The sequence below is a fragment of the Gorilla gorilla genome, chromosome 8 (genome assembly GCF_029281585.2).
Source record: "Gorilla gorilla gorilla isolate KB3781 chromosome 8, NHGRI_mGorGor1-v2.1_pri, whole genome shotgun sequence".
In the NCBI taxonomy this organism is placed as follows: Eukaryota; Metazoa; Chordata; class Mammalia; order Primates; family Hominidae; genus Gorilla; species Gorilla gorilla.
The window spans coordinates 65350642-65367330 of NC_073232.2; the positions used below are offsets into that span (position 1 = coordinate 65350642).

A 16689-nucleotide genomic window follows, 5' to 3' on the forward strand; every position below is an offset into this window, starting at 1 on the left:
GTGGGTTTACTGGCAACAAATCTCTCATTTTCATTTGTGTGAAAATGTCTTTATTTTTTAAAAGATTTTTTGTTGTATATAGAATTCTAGGTGGGCATTCAGTCTTTTTTTTCTCCTTCTCTTTAGATGTTGATTATTGTTTTCTGGACTCCTGTTTCGAATGAGATGTCTACCATCATTCCTCTTCTTCTTCTCATATGTTGTCTTTTTTTCTCTGGCTACTTAGAAACTTTTTTGTTGTTGTTGTTATTTTTGGTTTTCATGGTTAGTGTTCTAGCAGAGAAAAACCACAAACTTTGGCTCAAATAGAAGAACTGTGTTTAAAATTGAGCCCCGTCACTTAGTAAGTAGGTTAACTTAGGCATGTCACTGTATTTTTCTGAACTTCAGGCTTTTGTTTGGAAAACAGGGATGCCTTACCTACATTAGGGTTGTTGCAAAAGTCAAAGCATCTAAGTGCTAGTCTAGCTATTATTTGTTCTCTCCAGCTGAGAGAGCTGATTGACTGACTTTTCCTATATACATTTATGGAAAAGTAAATATTCTAAACTTATGAGATAAACATGGCTTGTTTTCTATTTTGAAATTTTTGCTCACAGAACACTAAGGAAACCATTCTTATTAAGTGCAGTTTGAATAGTAAAGCAGGAAGCTCAAATTATCTGCATTAAAATAGGCACAGGCAAAGATTTCATGAAGAAGATGCCAAAAGTAATCTCATCAAAAGCAAAAATTGACAAATGGGATCTAATTAAACTAAAGAGCTTCTGCACAGTTAAAGAAACTATCAGCAGAGTAAACGGATAACCTAAATAATAGGAGAAAATGTTTGCAAGCTATACATTTGACAAAGGTCTAATATCCAGAATCTATAAGGAACTTATACAAATTAAACAAACCCAGCCATCTCATTACTGGGTATATACCCAAAGGAATATAAATTGTTCTATTACAAAGACACATGCACAGGTATGTTCATTGCAGCAGTATTCACAATAGCAAAGACATGGAATCCACCTAAATGCCCATCAGTGATAGACTGGATAAAGAAAATGTGGTACATACATACCATGGAACACTCTGCAGCCATCCAAAAGAACAGGATCATGTCCTTTCCATGGACATGGATGGAGCTGGAGGCCGTTATTCTTAGCAAACTAATGCGGGAACAGAAAACCAAACACTGCATGTTCTCACTTACAAGTGGGAGCTGAATGATGAGAACACGTGGACACACAAAGGTGAACAACACACACTGGGGCCTGTCAGAGGGGGGCGGTGGGGGAGGGAGAGCATCAGGAAGAATACCTAATGGATGCTGGGCTTAATACTTGGGTGACGAAATAATCTATGCAACAAACCCCCATGACACAAGTTTACCTATGTAACAAACCTGCTCATGTACCCCTGAACTCAAAAGTAAAAAAAAAAAAAATCTACAGCAGAAAAAGTCAATATTATTGAATGAACGCCCTTTTGTTTTGTTTTGTTTTGTTTTTTTATCTTTAACCAAACCCATGTGTTCTGCACATGTATTCCAGAACTTAAAGTATAATTAAAAAAATTAAAAAAAAAAGGAAGTTAATGAATGTCTTTTAAAATGTATTTTTGAAATGAGAAACATTGCATTTGGAGGGTGATAGGAAAGATCAAATGACAAAGTTAGAGATTAGTGACATTTTTATTCCTCTGTTACCAAGTTGTGGGTAGTATTTTTGTCACTATACTTTTTATGGTAGAAGTATCCATGCAATGGATAAAAATACAGACTTTGACAGACTGGGAAGATAATGTGCAATACTGAAATACTTTGCATGCTTTGTGACAATAATGAGACTACTGCTAAGGAATTTTCTACTACTTTAAATTAGGATGCTCCAATAGAAAAGGTTATCTGTGTGCGTTTTATTTATTTGGTAAGGAAGCAGTGTTTTCTGGTTATACGTGGTGAAGAAAGTAGATAAATAGCCTTGTCCTTTAAGATGTCCCTTGACGGTCAGTTAGAGGAGCAGGTTCATTCATGATCTCCTCTGCAGACACCTTATTGGACTGGACTGGTTATGTTCTTACATACCTTTGAGTTTTGGTTTCCTTTTTTTTTGTAAAAGAAATATTTACCTTTTTCTCAAATATCTTGCCACCCAGTTAGGAATTAAAGTTATTTGTGTTAGAGTTTGGCAGAGTGGACAGTTGAATGACACCTTTTTTTTCTCGTCCAATTTTGGGACCAATGGATATACCAATAAGAATTTGAAATATGGAGATTTGGAAATAAAATTGGTTGGCCAAATGGGTTTTCTGGTATTTCATACTTGAGTGAGACTGATTTTCAATGTAGAAGGGAACAGCCTGGAATATACTCCATCTATGAGCAGGGTAGCCTTTCTCCCAAACTCACTATTCACATAATTAACTTCTCCTCCACCAGGGAGAACGTGGGAGAGAAGGCTGAACTATTAGGCTAATGGAAAGTTCTACAAATGAAAGCAGGAAACTGAGGGAGTGGAGGTTTCCCACTAACACTTTGTCGACTGGATGCATTGCATGCATTTCATGCAATGTCGTTTGCCGAACAACTGTGCCTGCTTTTTTAGTAACTCTATTCTAGCTCCCTCCTCTCTAAAACTAGGATAGTAGTGTTAACATGCCTCAGAGTGCTCTTGGCATGATTCAGTGAATTAGTACATGTAAAACATTTAGAAATGAGCCTAGGTTGGGCATGGTGGCTCATGCCTGTAATCCCAACACTTTGGGAGGCCAGGCAGGAGGATTGCTTGAAGCCAGGAGTTTGAGACCAGCATAAGCAACAGAGAGACCCTGCCTCTACAAGAACAAACAAGCAAAAATTAGCTGGCCATGGTAGTATGCACCTGTAGTCCCAGCTACTCAGGAGGCTGAGATGGGAGGATTGCTTGAACCCAGGAGGCAGGAAGTCGTGGCTGCAGCAAGTCATGGCTGCAGCAAGCAATGATTGCGCCACTGCACCCCAGCCTGAGCAACAGAGTGAGAGTCTGTTTCTGGAAATATTTTATGTATATCCAAAGGAACGAGCCTAGCATGTGGTAAACAGTTCATGCTATATTTTACCTTTAGTGACATTAGTATTACTTAGTAATATTATGTCAAAGGATTCAGATGCATTTAAATCATGGAGGGGTTAAATAATGTTCACTGATAGGAATAGCTAGAGAGGTTTAAATTCATGTTGAGGAGAGAAAACTGCTGGCTCTGTGGGGAAAAATAAACCTTTATTTACTTTTAATTTGTTTTTAACATATATTTATTCTTGGTACTGAGAAAAGGATTAGGAAGGAGAATGTTGAGTGAAAGACCACTTTAAAAAATATATATATATATATATATATTTTTTTTTTTAATTTGGGCTGCTGGGAGAGTTCCGTAACAGGGGTTCTGGAGGGATGTGACCTGGGGTGTTTTAACCCCTTTTACTGATACCTCTCATTGCTACCTTGGGGGCGATATCATTGCACAGAAAAACCAGTTGCTATTTATTTTAAATATGGAAGTTTCTAGAAGAAAAGAGAGCTGTGGTCTGCATTCCTTATAGCCTACCAAAATACATACCGGAAATCTTTGTTGCTGCATTGCTTGCTTGTTTAGATGTGGTTATTTGTGCTGAAAATATTAGTAAGCATCATTTGCTTGTATCCAGATAGGTTCCTTATATACAGCACTTACCTCAATGCTTTGGAATTGTAGATGCCCCCAAAATACCTGTTGAATGAATCGACGAATTTAGGAATAGAGATATATAAAGCAGTGGAGTAGACATCCTTGCACAAGTTTCTGTGCCAGCCTTTGAAAAATTTTCTTCCCTATTCATTTTTTTAAAGGCAAATTATTCAGAAGAAAAGATAGCCTATTTTGGGAGCATTTCAGTTTACTCAGAAAATATTGTGCATTGCTTTTGAAACTGGATTGAACATTTCATATTAATGTTTATATGGTGTTATTTTTCCCTCTTGCCACAAAACTTAGTTTTTAGAAGTACTGTAGGAGCTTTATAGTGTCATGAAATGTTAGTTCCTATTTTCTCCCCCAACAGAATTTTTGATGCCATTGATTTCATCTCTCATGTTGAAGCTAAAGTTTGGTAGGTCTGATTATAAAGAAGCCTGGGAAACAGAAGGCCCGCATTGTGCTGCTGAGTGACCCTGGACAGGTCACCTAAAGTCGTTGGATCTATGTGTCATCATCTGTCAACTGAGAGGCTGGGATTAGAAGACTAATGAGCATTTCTCAGCTTTCAGATTATGTGATGGTAGGATTTCCCTACCAGTTTCTGCTTGGAAAGATGGCCTGCTGAGATAAGAGGTCTCTGGCTCATTGAGTTAGTTTTAGCTGTATACTCTGTGGTTGAGAATGATTGTTACTTTATTTGTCAAAGCTACAGGTGCTTGCTGAGAAAATTTAAGAATATTTACATTTGGTTTTTAAGGAGCCCATATTAGAAAAACTTAGATAAAAATTGGATGTTTTAATTTTTATTCAGTTCTCAAAACCACTAATCCAACAAGTCTCCAACATGTCTCTTGGAACATGTTTTATTCAGTGTTTAAGTCCAATCTATCACGTTTTAAATATTCCTTTGTTAAAATTATCGTATGCCATATAGGGTCTTAATATAATGGTCACAGTTCTCTTACTGTTCTAAACGTGTCAGTGTTTCGCATGTTGAGTAGCTTTTGCAGGCCAGCCAGGGAACCTGATCACCATTTATACGATTGCTATTTCCTTGGCTAGTATGTTTCATTATATCCTCCAAATGACAAGAATAGGATGGAGTGTTAAGGGAGGAAACTGAGTCTGAGTTGGAGAGAACTGAATTGGAGGGTGTGTGCTAATGTAGAGGCAGAATTGCTCACCCTGGCTCTTGGGGCTTCCTCTTTCTCCCCTCTCCTCTCTCAGAAGGACATGTGGTGACATCAGAGACATGAACTTCACCTCCCTTTTGTAGTAGTTATCTATAGCTACATAACAATCTAGCACAAACTTAGCAGCTTAATCAATCACAAAATTATCTCACAGTTTCTGTGGGTCGGGAGTCTGGGAATGACTTAGCAAGGTACTTAACAAGGCCACAGTCAAGCATCAGCTATGGCCGCTGTCTTATCTGAGGCTGGATGGGAGGAGGATTTGTTCCCAGGCCCGTGTGATTGGCAGGATTCAGTTTCTCATGGGCTCTCTAACTAGAGCCTTGGTTTCTTGCTGTCAGCTGGAGGTTGTCCTCATGGGGCTCTCTCAATAGGCAGCCCACAAAATGGCAGCCTGCACTTTCAAAACCAAGAGAGAAACTTGTAGCAGAGTAGATGTTACAATCTTATGTAATGTACCCACATACATCCTGTCATTTTTGCCTTATTCTATTGGCTACAAGCAAGTCACAGAACCTGTCCTGAAAGGGCGAGGGAATTAGGCAAGGCCTAGATAGGAAGAGACAGAGATCAAGGGGGCCACTTTAGAGTCTGACACATCTGAGACTGGCCAAGAATATGGCTTCTCTTTATCCTTACTCTCCTCTCTGTCCATTCTCCTACTTAACTAGCAGCGTGTTTCTCATCCCTTCTGCTTTTTTCCTTCCTTCTGACCTACAGAGAATTCAACAGCCCTGAGTGGCTTTTCCTCCTCTTCTCTACTGTAGAAATGCAATGAAAAGGTAGCAGGAAACCCTGCCTTTGGAAGCAACTCTCATGCTGCTGGGGCCCTTCCTTGTCAGTGGGCATTTGGGGTATGTGACACATTCTTCTCTAGACATTTGTTCCTACATCATAGTGTGGCTTCTATAAAGGACCAAAGTGAGGTCTTCTCAGCTTTTGTGTCTTCTGCTTACTATTCTCTTTAAGCAAGCACTGAATTACAAAACCAGGTCACTTTCACCATACCATCCTTTTAGGATGTCTTGCTAAGGCTGTGTTGGTAAATTTCAGGTTAGAATCATTAGCAGTTTTGGTGCTTTTTACTCTTTTGCCCCAGTAACTCTTGTGTTATCTTCCTCTTTTCTTCAGACGTCAGTAGGGTGCTGTTTCTTGCATTTTTAAGGCGTGCTCCTGGCCTGTGTCTTAGTTAGTCTTTAGTTATTGTTCCTTCTCTTTGCCAGGGACACAGTGTAGTATAGTGGTTAAGAACAAAGACTAAAGCTAGACTGCGTGGGCTTGAATTTCAGCTTCTGCCATTTATTAGCTAAGTAATCTTGAGCAAGTTACTCAGTTTTGTTTCTGTGTGGCTGGTGTTAACATTTCTGAATTTTCCACTGGCCAAGAAGCCTCTGAATACTGCTGCCACTCTCATTTTGCTCCCAAGTTACATGCACAGATGTAAGAGCAGACAATTTGCCCTTTATTGCTACATGAGATATCACCCCAAGCCCTTTTGTGGTCTCCTAGTGAAGTGGGCTGGAACATTGTTGAGCATACTGGGATACCTCTTTTTTTGTGGCTTCACCCTAGTACTTGTATTGCCCCCAAAGTATGAGGATAGTGTACATTTTCCAATGGCACAACATTTAATAAGCGTTTACTGTTTGCCATGAACTTTATTAAATTGTGTATAGACATTATGTCTTTTAACCCATATAACAACATCTGGTTATTGTACTGATATCGCTCCCATTCTATAGATGAGGAAACTGAGGCTTACAGAAATTACACAACATGCTCAAGGTCTTCAGAGCTTAGTTGCAGAACATAGTTCTGTGTGACAGCAATGCACATACCTTTCATGGCCACAGGATACTGTCTCCCTTAGAGGAAGCCCAAATTCTTCTTAGTGAACTAGATCATTTGGAGAAAGAGGCTAAGAATCAAACAACTGTGTCTCATGGCCACAGGAACTTTTCCCACAACTTCTCCAGCCTTATTTTCATATTAGCTCTTGAATGCTCTTGATTTTGATGCCAGCCAGTCTTCTTCCACCCAGGGGTAGCAGGCTCAGCTTTGCCCTAGAGTGTAAAGTGAACATTCAGAAAAGGAGCCAGGTTTTCCCATGACTGTTATGGAATCTTAACATTGTATTTGAAGCACGATTAGGAAGTGCTGGGCTTGTAACAATCACAGCCAGGGTTCATACATCCAGATTGTTCTTTTTAAGTGCATCAGCTGAACTAATTGCTTATATTCCAGTGATACCGCCAGTGTTCTGCATTCTTTTAAATGAACTTCATCACAATCACCTTATAACCCCTTCCCCACTCCCACTGCTCAGTACAGTGTCTTCCACCAAATGGGTGGTTCAAAAAAGTTGGTTGTTAGCACTTTGGGAGGCTGAGGTGGGCAGATCATGAGGTCAGGAGATCAAGACCATCCTGGCTAACATGATGAAACCCCGTCTCTACTAAAAATACAAAAAAAAATTAGCCGGGCATGGTGGCGGGCACCTGTAGTCCCAGCTACTCGGGAGGTTGAGGCAGGAGAATGGTGTGAACCCGGGAAGCGGAGCTTGCAGTGAGCCGAGATAGTGCCACTGCACTCCAGCCTGGGCGACAGAGCGAGACTCCATCTCAAAAAAAAAAGTTGGTTGTTGAAGTTGCTTATAATTCTTTTGAATAACCACAGTGGTGCTAAATTACCATCTTTGAGGATGAATTTGATTCTTTGAACTAATCTATTAAAATATTTTCTATTATAGCAAATAAAGGGAACTAAACTGTAATGACACATGTGTTCTTGTGAACATTGCATACTGGTTCTGAAGGTAAAAGACGAGTACTTATTCTGAGCAGTCAGCATCACTGGAGTGAGTCCCAAAGAGGGTGACTTGGAAGGGGTCAAGGAGTACTTTTTTAGACATTAAGTTCTGGCACTTCTGTTTTAAAGTTAGTATGCGTTCACCTGGTGAATCTTGTATTTTTTTGTTTGTTTGTTTGTTTGTTTTTAACATAACTGACAAATCCATACTGTTGCTTATGAGTCTGTGATGTGGTGCCCAGCATTAGAATGTACACCAGAAGAATTAGCACTAATAGAAGTGATTCATTCCCTCTTTTCAGGAATTCATCATCAAAAAAAGAAGCTCAGTACTGATATGAAGAATGCTAACAAAGACATAGCTAGAGCTTTCTGTGTGCCCATGTTAATAAAGGCTGTCAACTAAGGTGGAGATTTGTATTGAACATTTCATCAGATCAACTTAGAAAAGTTTTATATTGTTGTCAAAAGTTGCATTTAGAACTTCTTTCCAGAATGGTCTCATCAGGAAAGAGTCTGTGAATTTAATGGACATAATTGCAATTGTAATCATGAATTTAATAGTCTTGCTACCATAGTTGCACTAGTGAGCACAGTAATTGCAGTAATCTTTTGAGAACTAATTGTATGATGGACACGGTGCATATATCATCTTTAAGTTATATAACTACTCTGCAAGGTATGTATTATTGTATGTATTTTACAGACTTGGAAACTGAGCCTTAGAAGGAATAAATTACTTGGCAAAGATCACACTGCTATTAAACAGCACAGATGGGGTTCAAACCTGTTTATTTTAAACCTATATCAAACCTTACTGTGTTTCTCATGCATGTAAAGAGCCTCACGTCAGTGGCCAGGCATATAAAGCCATAGCTAGCCAATGAATCTGTTCCTCTTAGTGTTGGGTATAATTTTTAGATCTTTGACTCCTCAGTTCTTCCTTGCTTTTTTTATTGAGGCTGACAAGTTCTTTCTTTATTATTAGAGAAGATCTCTATATTTATTTATTTGGTGTTTGTTCCATCTCCTCCTGTCTTTTTTTTTTTTTTTTTTTTGAGACGGAGTCTTGCTCTGTCGCCCAGGTTGGAGTGCAGTGGCGTGATCTCGGCTCACTGCAAACTCTGCCTCCTGGGTTCACGTCATTCTCTGCCTCAGCCTCCTGAGTAGCTGGGACCACAGGCACCCGCCACCACACCTGGCTAATTTTTTTTTTTTTTTTTTTTTTTGTATTTTTAGTAGAGACAGGGTTTCACTGTGTTAGCCAGGATGGTCTCGATCTCCTGACCCTGTGATCTGCCCGTCTCAGCCACCCAAAGTGCTGGGATTAGAGGCGTGAGCCACCACTCCTGGCCACTCATCTCCTCCTTTCTTAATCTCCGTAACACTGCCCTGTCCCTTTATGGTTTGGGTAACTTGAGGTTTCTGTCTATGGTTCAGGTAACTGAGGTGACACTGCCTCTCATGGTACCTCAGTGCATGCATGGAGCCATATCACAATTATTAATCTCATCTCAGAATTAACATTGAGGCCTCAGGTGATGAAAGTTAATTTAGGTTCCAGTTTTATCAATGTTGTCTTCTTGGAGCCACATGTTCTTCACATAACATGAGCAATATTTGCATTCTAACTGGTAAAAGTCGGGTATTTTTATTTGGGGCCCTTCTCTGAAGGGAAAGAAAGCAAAAAGTTCTATTTCTAGCCTGTTTATTCTAAAATGCCAAGAAATGGAAAAACAAAAGTAAACACATTGTTCTGAATGACTTCTTCTTGGAAAAAGGAAGGCCCTTTGCTGGCCATATTTTATTATTCTGTGAATTATATGAATCCTCCAGTAGTTGTTGAACTGGACATGTGGACAATGTAGCAATTCTGATCATTAAGCATTAGGTGTCCATAGTTCTGGTATAATGCCTTTGTTGGATCAAAGCATGTGTGACTGGAGGGAGGCCTTTGTTGCCTGGCTCAGAGCAGGGCCAAGAAATCAGTTGGTGTCTCGTTTAGTCCTTCCAGGCAAATTAATCCTTCACTTTTGAGGAGAGGTAAGAAGGGGTTAGGGAGGAGAGATGGAGAGAGAAGGTGGGTTACTCTAATACTGTTGCCGCCTGGGAAACAGACTAGGTATCTCTTCCTGAAAACATAATGGAGGGCAAAATTTTAAGGGTTCACCACCCCAATCCTTCATAGTGGAAATACTGCTCTTAAAATTTTTTTTCTCTTAAGGTAATTTTCTCTGTTGCTATTTTCTCTTTCCTTTTTGTTTTTGGTAAAAAAGAGAAGAGATGACTGGACTTTTCTATGTCTTGTGTGTGAAGAAGAGACTAACTAGTGGAAATCAAGAAATGGCCTTTCTGAGACATGTAACTAATTAGATTCTTTCTGCTTATGACAGGTGATGGAACTGTACTGGAACAATGGGAGAAGCTGGTAGCTTATAGGAAGCCAAGATGACCAGAATGTTTTTAAATAATCCGTAAGTTAATGTTTCTTGGCCTTTTGGAATTCTTTTAACTACTGGGTAAATTTTCTTTAAGGAACCATGGTAAAAGGATAGCACAGTCAACTAACTTGAGCGCAAAAGAGAAACTATTTTATAAAGTAAATATCCAAACATGTCAAACAATTGATGCTAACTTTGATAAATCTTATTTTGCATACTTCTTTCTTGATAGGGTGTGTCATTTTAAGTTGAATGTGTCATTTTGGTGGACAGAGCATAAGTATTTGAAGAATTAAGAGAATTCCCTGCACATGGTCAGCATTTAAATTAAGCTTGGAATAACCCTTAGGATATGCAGATATTTTTGGTCCTAGTGGTTTCCTTGGGCTCCATTTCTCACTCAGGTATTTTTTTCTGTGAGTATATTTTGAAGTAAATATGAACAAATTTGGTGAATATGATTAAAATTGAGTTCTTTGTCTACATCTTCTCCATATCCCTCTTCATGTATGCTACTTTTATGTACATCAGAGGCTATTAATGTTTGCTAATTATCTGACAGTTACATATGGTTGATTTTGGTTTCACTGTGATAACAATAATGTTAGTAAGTGGGGTAGCTTAGTGGAAAGATCATATATTTTTGAGTCAGACAATCCTAGGCCTCACTCTTGCTCTTGTGCTTTTTAGTAGTTACTCAACCTCTCAGAACCTCAGTCAACTCATCTGTATATTGGATTTGATACTATCTCTCATAAAATTAAAGTTTGTGGAAAGTACTTTGTGCTATGACTGGCACAGTATAGTTACTGGCACAATAAATCATATTTACTTTTCTTCCTTATATTTGTGTCATGATTTAAAATCTATAGGCCTTTATTCTACCTCAAAAGATTGGCCAGCTCGAGTTCCTTACCTATTGCCAAGCTGTGGTGATTAACATTATAGGTAGTATCTGCAGGTAGATGTTAACAAGCTGGCAATGTCAGAAGGAGGGGTTGTCATGTTTGCAGGTTTCCATTGTGTAAGTACCACTGCTGTGGCTGGCTCATTTTAAACTACCAGTGAAAGTCACTGAAAGCGAGGCTGGGAAGTGTTATGCAGTAGCACAGCATTATATAGTTTCTACCAACCAGATACAGTAGTTACACATCACCTCAAGAGCATGCTTAACAGTAAAATAATAGGAAGTGATGAGATTTGAGTATTTATTATCTTTGTTTTTAGTATGATTTATTTTAATTTTGTTTATATAATTTAACTTTTAATAATGACTGTGTTTAACAACCAGCTTGCTAAAAATTTTGAGAATTTAACAATTGGTTCTAGTGGCCTGGTATAAGTTGGCTCTAATACACCATTAATTGTAGGTTTCCTGTTGTGAAGACATTTCTAAGCCACAATTCTTTAATTATCTGCCTCAGCCCTGGTGGTAAGAGTTTCGTTTGATGAATAAAAACAAGGTTTGGTTTTGAGTCAGTGCTTGCTGTAACTCAAGTTGTCATGCTCATATTGTTTCTGGAATTGAAAATAGATGCCAAAACCAATTTAGAATTTAGAACAGTTTCTTGAGTTGTTGACTCAGCTTCATAACTGACCCCTGGCATCGCTTGCCTATTCTGGCTGTTAAACTGATCTCCAAGTGCTAGTATTGGCGATCAGTCATTCTGCTCACTGCCTATTGAACTTCCTTCTCTCCCTTCCCCATATTCCTTCAAATCTTAAATTCCTTCAGGTAGTGGTGCTACAGAGACAAGTAGTCAGGATTCCTCCCAACTAAGCATTCCATGCAGCTTTGCTTTTGATTCAAAAATTAAGTTTTAATGGAAACCCAATTGCCTCTAGGGAGAGAGTAAAAACAAAACAAAACCTGGGCAGTTTAAGGTTCATCTTGGCTTGATTAAAATCTTAGGGAGTGAAATGGAGGAAAAAAACGAAACCAGATCAGACATCTCAATGTTTCTTCTAGAAGCAATTTCTTCAGTTTTCTAACTTGCCCTTTAGAAGGAAGCAATCGAACCCTGAAATTGCTAAGTAACAGCTAAGATTGTGTTTGTTGTTTTTATTTTAAATCTCACCCACCTAGTTCTCAAAACACATTTTTTATTGAACCTTACAAAAATGCCTTGGATATTTCAAAACATTTGCTTGTGTCAGTTCTTTGAATCAGACTTACATAATTGTAAAACATTCATTTCCCCGATTTCCTCTTAAAACAAAAGGTATTTATAGTTCCCGCTGAGTCAGGGATGGACTTGGATTACTGCAAAAGTAATCTGTGTTCATTTCAAGAGGAAGCTCGTGGTTAAAATCTGAGAGACTTGCCTTTGGATTATGAAATAATTACCTTTGGCTTAATTTAAATAAGCGTGTCTTTGTACTTTGAAAGCAAACATGGAAATAATAATTTAATACAGAAATTTTATTATAGATATAACATTCTGATTTATATTATCATCTCTCTTAACAGAATGGGCCTTATGTGGTTTCCAAACATCCCTTGTATAGAAGATTTCTTCATTAGAGAGATGCTATGTGTATAGTCTTTAGATGTGCAAATTTTATAGCGTTGCATTATGTTCATATCAACAAACTCATGTTTGTTGATATAAACAAAAATATGTTTACTAGATACTTGGGACTCGTTGCTTTTGACGATACATTTCAGTACAAATAAGACAGACTTATTGCACTTTAGGAATTGATAATCAAACCTGAAAAGAGAAAACTATAATTTCAAACTGAATGTGGTAGGTATTATAAAAGACATAAAATACTCAGAAAACAGAAGAGAAAGAGAAATTACCTGGGTGGCAAGAGGAGTGGGCTAGATCAGGGAGGAGATTCAGGAGCAGATGATATGTGGATTAGATATTTAATGATTAATGCCTTTTTATTAAAGTACCTTTTATGAAACTATAAAAGTTAACATTGCTAATTGGAAAGAACTTTAGAATGCAAAAACTGTTTTGCATTTGCAAAACTATTTTGCATGGCAGTGAAAATGCTAACAATTAACATTGCTTTTTTTTTTTTTGTATTCTGCCATACTTTTCTATGCCGAGATTAGATACATGCTTTGTTTTCCCTCTAAAATGGGTCTGGTTATTACTATTGTTTTGAAATCGGCTTCAGTTGACAATATAGTAAGATGATGCCACAGCAATAAATATACATCTACATAATTGCAGATGTATACATAATACATAGCATTCCATGTGTACATAGTCTATAATGTTGCATATTACTGGACATTTTTGTTTTCAACTTTTCATTTTTGTAAAGTGTGCTGTAATGAACATCTTTGGTAACATCATGGTGCACTCATTCAGTTATCTGGATGAGACCTTTGAACAGAGTTGGGAGGAGTGCTTAGGGGACACTCTAGGTAGAAGGAACAGTTTGAGCAGAAAGGAACAGTTTGAGCAGAGATGGTAGAGGAAGATCACGTTTTGGGAAAAGGCTAGAACTATAGTTTAGTAGAATGAAGAGAAGATAATACTGCTAATTAGGGCTAGAAAAAGAAAATAGAGGGTCTTTGATACCAAGCCTTTAATTTATTCTTAGTTGGGTGTCATTTTGGAATCTATGTTATACTTTAAATGAATGACCCTGAATAGCTTCAATTGTTCTTAATTTTTCTTATTTGGGGAAGAAATAAAATAGTTCCAAATGCTCAAGAAAGAATAGATCTTTTAAAATTCTTGAGAGATTTAAGAAACTAACCAGGACATAAACAAGTAATTGAAGTCATGAGAAAAGAGTGTGTGTGTGTGTGTGTGTGTGTGAGTGTGTGTGTGTGAGTGTGTGTGTGTATGTGTAGAAAAAACTATAAGAGTAGAGGTTTTTAAAAGTGAAGGAAAGTTCATTAATTTATTTTCTACACTTAATGAATTTTAACAAATTCTTTATAATTAAAATTTAAGGAGAATTTGGAAAAGAAGTGAGTTTGGGGATGCATGTCGTAATTTAATAATAGTAATGCCTTATATTTACTGAGTTGCTTAATTATGAGGCTATGTTCTAAGAAATGTGTCCTCAGGCAATTTTGTTGTTGTGTCAACATAATAGAGTGTACTTACACAAATCTAGATGGTGTAGCCTACTACAAACCTAGGCTATATGGTATAGGCTGTGGCTCCTAGGCTGCTGCAAACCTGTATAGCATGTTGCTCTACTGAATACTATAGGCACTTGTAACCAAATGGTATTTGTGTATCTAAACATAGAAAAGTATGGGAAAAATATAATCTTACGGAACCACTGCCTTTTGTGTGTCCCTTGTTGACCAAAACATTGTTATGCAGTGCATGACTATACCTGTCTGTGCTTGTGTGTTTTAAATACAAACAGTCCCCAATTTACAATGGTTCGACTTAATGATTTCTTGACTTCATGATGGTGCAAAAGCAATACACCTTCAGTAGAAACCATACTTCAAGTACCCATACAGCCATTCTATTTTAACTTTCAGTACAGTATTCAATAATTTAAAAACAATATTCAATACTTTAATAAATAGGTTTTTTGTTGGATTATTTTACCCATCTTTAGGCTAACATAAGTGTTCTGAGCATGTTTAAGGTGGGCTCAGCTAAGCTATGGTGTTAGGTATGTTAGGTGCAGTAAATGCATTTTTGATGATGGGTTTATTAGGATGTAACCTTTTCCTAAATTGGGGAGCCTCTGTTACTCATTGTACTTAGTCTCATAACAGTCTTCTTAGGAAGCATCTGGGATTATCTGCATTTTGCAGGTGACTGAAAGGCTGACTTCCCTAAGGTGGGTGAGAGAGTACCAGATTTGGTGTTGTAGTTCAGGCACTGCTGAGGCCTTGAAACATTGCTAGGATAGTTGTAAAGATAGTAAGACAGTATCTGAAAGATTATGAGAACAGCATAAAGTACCACAGAAATGGAGGGGCTGCTTTTTATAACAGGACAGCTTCTATCATTACGGGGGGAAGAAAGCTCATAGCCATTTTCCATTCTTTTTGTGGCAGCTCATATTATTGTCAGAACACTTGCTGCTCCTTTCTGCCCACCTTCCATCCCTGTGAAAGGATTATACTCTCCTACTCTACAGAAGGCTGATGCCCCATGGCTAGCTTGGCCAAATAAATCCTCTAGGATTTATTTTGGCAGTGAAATGTCAGTGACAATAATTTGTGTCATTTCTGAGAAGACACTTTAATAGGTATGGCCTGCTCTGCCATCTTTCTCTTTTCTTTGCCATGGGACTATCATGCGCCAGTTAGGGGTGCTCCTTCTGCCCTGGTCTTTGAGTGAAGAGGACATGGAGTGGACTCCATGTCCACAGCTTATCTGCAAGGAGCCAGACAGGAACTAGTATTAAGCCTCACTCCATTGTTAGCCTCCAAAATTTGAGGACATTTTGTTCCTGCAGTATAAGTTAGCCTAAACTGATCTACTCTTTTTTCTCCCTTTAGGCACCATCCTCCCTCTTACAGGCCTAATACACACACATACACACACATGCACACACACACACACACACACACACATTCTCTCTCTCTTTCTCTCTCTCTCTCTCTCATTCACACACAGCTTAGCCTCCTTTTTATCTCCAGGGATAGAGTTCCATATCAACTGTTCCACTGCTGTCTTTCTCCTTCATTGAAGATGTCAACCTTCATCAGAATTTAACAATTCAAATAAGGTTTGAATTCTATAAATGTTTGTAGAACATATCCCATGTCAAAGTGTGGATTTCTGGAGGTTTAAAGTAACCCAAGCCCTGGACCCAGCCTTCAGGAATCGAAGAGTATGGTGTGGGTGCTGTCTATTCAAGTAGCTATCCAACAAGGTAGACAATGTTGGGTGCTGATAAAGGGTGTGCTTTGATCCTCAGTGACCTGTTTATGTAGTGTCCCCACTTTGTTGTATGTCGACTTAAAATGTTAAGTGCCGTTGCTTTTGGTTAGTTCAGCTTACCTTCTCTTTCCCCCCTTCCTTAGCTTGTATTTACTGTGCCGTTTAATTTGTACTACATGCTAGACTGCTGTGTTCTCAATTTGTAGTTTTCAGTCAATTTATACTGACTCATTCACTAGTTTAGGGTATATGTTCTTTCTTTGACACACATTGTAAGTTCTTTTTGGTTGTTGTTGTGACGGAGTCTCGCTCTGTTACCCAGGCTGGAGTGCTGTGGCGCCATCTCGGCTCACTGCAAGCTCCACCTACCGGGTTCATGCCCTTCTCCTGCCTCAGCCTCCGGAGTAGCTGGGACTACAGGCGCCCGCCACCACACCCGGCTAATGTTTTTGTATTTTTAGTAGAGACGGGGTTTCAACGTGTTAGCCAGGATTGTCTCGATCTCCTGACCTCGTGATCCGTCCGCCTCGGCCTCCCAAAGTGCTGGGATTACAGGCATGAGCCACTGTGCCCAGCCGTAAATTCTTTGATTTCACAGATGATACATTAATTTTTTCTGTTATAAAGTGCTTAACATACTATTACAACAAAGTTCTTAGTAAATTTCTATTGTTTTCTTTGATTTGATTATTTTTGTTTCCCTTCAAGTTA

At 38.4% G+C, this 16689-nt stretch overlaps 1 protein-coding gene across 6 annotated transcripts in view; it reads left to right on the forward strand.

Annotated features, from left to right (window-relative positions):
• The window catches only part of SGMS1 (sphingomyelin synthase 1), a 313766-nt gene that overhangs the window by 181485 nt on the left and 115592 nt on the right, over positions 1–16689 (forward strand). For all 6 annotated transcript variants that reach the window (XM_019035024.4, XM_019035025.4, XM_004049419.5 and 3 more), the window contains one exon: positions 10097–10177. The gene's annotated coding sequence lies outside the window, so the exon portion shown is untranslated. The remainder of the gene's footprint in view (positions 1–10096; positions 10178–16689) is intronic.